The following is a 4390-nucleotide window of genomic DNA, read 5'->3' as shown; positions in this document are numbered from 1 at the left end:
AGGAGGCCAAGTCAAACGGCTGCCGCTGTCACCTATGAACTACTTGGGTTTGCTTTTTCTGCTTGCTTATTTTTTTAGGGGAGCCAGGTCATTGTCCATTAAAAGTTATAAAAATAATCCTGTTTTTAAGCAGCTTTTCTTGGTCCCTGAAGCGATGCTGTGGTAGGCAGGAGGATGTTCTCCGCTGTATGGGTTGTGTGGGATGAATTACAGCGAGGAAGGCGTGCTCAGCGCGCTGGGTAGTGCCCAGGACCGAACGGCACCGTCCCCTGGGCCTCGGTGCGTGCCCACGCTCCTCTTTTGCCTCTGGCTGGAGGGTGCCCTGCTTGCCCGGCTGACCGCAGAGCAAAGTGCGGGATGTGCTCCAAAACCTCCGCAGCGGCGCTGCATGTCCTCGTACCTGCAGGCGTGGGCTCGAGGGCTCCAGCAAGCACCCTGCCTTCCAGGAGCAGCAGCTGTAACCGCAGCAGAGAAGAAAAGGGCAGGTTTTTGTGATATTCCCCCCCCCACCACCACCTGCTGTGTCCACTAAATCATGTGGCGTGCAGCCTGCGGTGCACAGCAAGATGCTAAAGGAGGGATTTGTGCTCATTTTCACCTCTTCTTCCCTCTGCTCTTGCTTCTCTGCAAATCCTTTGGGGACGCGCAGTGAAATATTGACAGGCCAAGAGGGAAACCAGGCAAAGGGGATGCTGTGAGGGAGTCCGTGGGGAAGGAGTATGGGATCTGCGCGTACGTACGCGGGGTCAGGAGTAACTTTTAGTGTAGGCTTTCTCTGGAAGCTTTCTATAACCTGCAATCTGTCACTCGCGTGCTCCGCCTGTGTGTTAGTTGGAAAATACCCGGTTAAACAGAAATTATTTAAGGAAATCTAATCTCAAACGTTTCCTACCCCGTTCATAAAACAGCTGAGTAGTAAAAGCACGCAGCGGAGACCAAGCGAGGAAGCAGATGGCACGCGCAGGTAAGGACCAGCCTTGTTTGCCCCATCGAATGCTGTGGGCTCAGCTCTGCAGAGCAGTGTGGAGCAGGGCTTTGCTTAAGAGCTGCCTCGCTTGTAGTATTTCCTTATTTTGATTGTCTTCCCTGCGGAAGTGATGCCTTCGCAATACCGTAAAGGGCTTAAATGGGGAAAAAAAAAAAGTACATTTTTCACCTGTTTATGAATGGAGTAACCAGTGCAGCACCCTGTGAGGTGGCTCAGCTGTGCTGCGAGGCGGTGGCACCATAGAAATCACGGCTTCATCTTCTGCCACGGTGACGGTGTCGGGAAAAGGGCGATGCTGGGACTTGGGTGGAGGGGTTGACGCGAACGGGGTATCCTCCGGACAGGGGAAGAACAGCTCACTCAGAGTTTCCCAGAGGCAGCAGTCATGGCTCCTGCCAGTCAGGGCTGTATGTTTGAACACCTTCTGCATAAAACCAGTTGTGTAACCAGCTTCCCAGAGGCTCCCATGGTCTGCTTGGGCTCTTCTCCCAGCTGAGGTGCGCTACCATTCAAGCTGAGGGTGTTTGAACAAGCCTGAGGCTGGAGATAGGACGTAATTATTCCCCTTCACCAAGTGGTGTGTTTTTACAGCAGTCAAGTGCCAACTCTTTATCTCTGGGGCTGTGCTAAATCGGCTGTTCATAGGAATTCATTAAGGCTCCCTACAAACAAGGATAAAAAACTTCTCAAGAGCTTTCCCACTTGCTGGCAGGGCTCAGCCCTGTGCTAGTTTGCTTGGCTGACTCGAAGTGCTGCTTAAGGCGTGCATACTGTCCTGGGAGAGCCGCGTGCCTGCAGGAATGAGCTGAGTGATGCTGATGCACCTCCTAAGGCACTGTAAAACTCTCCAGAGCCATCGATCTCTTGCAGGCAGCTGTTGAAAACACTGTTACAGTGTCCATAAACGCCAAGCAAACCCCAGATTTGGACGGCTGAGAGGAGAGCAGGTGCCTGGGTGGGGAAAGCCATATAGGATGTCTTGCAGAGCCACTCGCGCTGGCGGCTGTGGTGTCTCCATAGCAATCTCCCTTTATTGACTTAAAAACAAGGCTCCTGCTTCCCAGCTGCTGCTCTGGAGCGTGACCGCTGTGGGTCGAGCAGGGTGGGTCAGGGCTGAGCATCATGCCCGCGCACTTTCCCCTCCGCCTTGCTAAAGCACGGGCAATGACGTGCGTTGCCGGTGGGGTGGTGACGGGCAGGGATGCTTTACCCCGCAGCCTGTGAAAAGACACCTGGCCGGGAGGCTGGGCTGCTCTGTACCCAGGTCTGTTCCCAGCGAAGTCAGCGCTCGCTGTGTTTTGTAGATGAGAGAGGCTGAGGCAGGAGGTCCTGAGTCCCCATCCAGCTCTCCAGCTATGAGACCATCCACTGTCCCACAGAACTCATTTAATACCAGAAAGAGAGCTCATGGGTGTCTTGTCTTTGTTCTCCTCAGCTCTGCACGGGCATGCAGTGGAGCTGCAGCTCATCCCTGCTGTCTTCAGCTCTGCAGCTGCTGCCCCAGCCGACCCTCACCAAGCAGTTTCCTCATCTGTAAGACAGGAATAAATACCCTGAGCAGGCTGGACGGCTGGGCTGTGTGTCCTTCTGCCTAACGGGCTGCTTGTGCTTGGTCGCACCATGTGGCAGGAGCTGGGGAGCATCTCCCCGGCTTTGGGCTGGCAGGTGGCACCGTGTCCTGTGGGCAGGGAGAGCTGCGGGAAGGTGCTTGGAGATGTTATTTATAACCAGGGTTTGCCGGGAAAGGGCCTGGCCTGGAGCAGGTGCCAGCAGAGGGAGCTGAGATTGCTCCTCATCTGCAAAACCCGCCAGAGCTGCTGGACTTGGCTTTTCCAGGCTTTGGGACCTGCTGGTGACGGTGGCCAACCAGGTGTGAGCCATGTCCCCACGCATGTCTGGAGTGGCTGCTGTCCTGCACCGAGCACGGTGACAGCCTGGGGAGGGGGTTGCACGTTTCTGGGTGCGTGGGGTGTGTGTGGTCCGCACTGGTCCCACTAGGCAGTGGGGTGGCACTGTGTCACCTGGCCTGTCATCGCCACTGTGGGGCTGGGGTGATGCTGCCGAGCCGGGCAGGAGCGTGTGCTGGGCAGGGACGGCGTGGGCAAGGACCTCCGGGGGGCTGAGATCCCCTAAAGGCAGAGATGTCCCATCAGTGGGGATGAGGAAGGTGTCTGAATGCCAGTGGGTCCATGTTGTGTCCAAGTTTGGAGGGTGACGTGCTGCTGGGGAGCAAAGGGGGTCTGGGTAACACAACCTGGAACCAAACGTTGCTCTGATGGGGAGGCTCGGGTGCGGCCAGCCGGGAATGGGTGAGAGTTTCCCCTTTGTTGGGACCCTGTGCCTGTTACCGTGCAGTGGGGACAGTAATTCTGCTGGCCAGGACCCTGCCCTGCCTCTCTCTCCACCAGGACGAAGCAGCAGGTCCTGTTCCCCCGTGCCCCCTCGTAGCGGTTGCTCCCACCTACCCCCGTGTCTCCTCCGGTGGTGACGGGGAGTGGGGGACCGTGCTCTGCTCTCGCTGCCTGCCCCAGGGCGATGCACGGCTCTGCAGGAGGGAGGGAGGGGACACCCAAACCTCGGGTCTGGGGTAAGCCAGACCCTTTTTTTAGGAAAGCTGTCCCGCAGAAGGGGGATTTCAGCCTCTCCTGGGGCCAAGCTCCCTGCGCTGCTGGTGAGGAGCAGCCCAGGCTCGGCAGGGTCTGTGCCTGAGCAAGTGGGCAAGGCTTGCCGTCCAGGGGGAAAATACAGCAAGAACCTCACATTCCTTGTTATCTAATCTGCCCCAGTTTCCCTCCTCGTTGTTTACCATGGCTGGGTTTCCTCAATTAATTCTGTCAGCTGCAGGCTGGGCTGTGACGTCAACCTGCAGTAGCAAAGCCCAAAACCCCAGGGTGACGTTGGATGGGACCCCGGGAGGGGACCCCAGGGATGAGCCCCTCGCACCCCAGCCGAGCCCGGTGGGATGTTGAACCTCTCTAGTAGGTGACAGCGAGAGATGCCTGTGGACCGACGCTCCTGAGTTCGACAGCAGGAAGGGTCTCTGTCCCCAGTGAGGCTGCAGGGACGTCCCCTGTCCGTGCTTGTGGGACGCTTGAACCCATCCCGCCTTCGCCCCCAGCGGCTCTGGGTGCTGCTCTAATTGGTGCTGTTCATAGCCGAGAGCGGTGCTTGGCTGGACTTTGCACGGAGGAGTGTTGGGCAATCGTGGCCAGCTGCTGCCGCTGCCTTTCCGGCTACCTGGGCGAGTGCCCATCGCTTCACCCACCCCAGGGCACTGCAGGCAGCAAGTGGTGGAGCGCAGGAGGGTGGTTTGGTTGGCACCGGGCCTGTCCTCCCTCCCTCCGGTCCTCGGTGAAGGCCTCGTGCAGTGGCTCTGAGACCTCTCCGTGGTGGGCAGTGAAT

The sequence above is a fragment of the Aptenodytes forsteri genome, unplaced genomic scaffold (genome assembly GCF_000699145.1).
Source record: "Aptenodytes forsteri isolate BGI_AS27 unplaced genomic scaffold, ASM69914v1 Scaffold142, whole genome shotgun sequence".
Lineage (NCBI taxonomy): Eukaryota > Metazoa > Chordata > Aves > Sphenisciformes > Spheniscidae > Aptenodytes > Aptenodytes forsteri.
Note: the sequence above shows the minus strand (reverse complement) of the source record.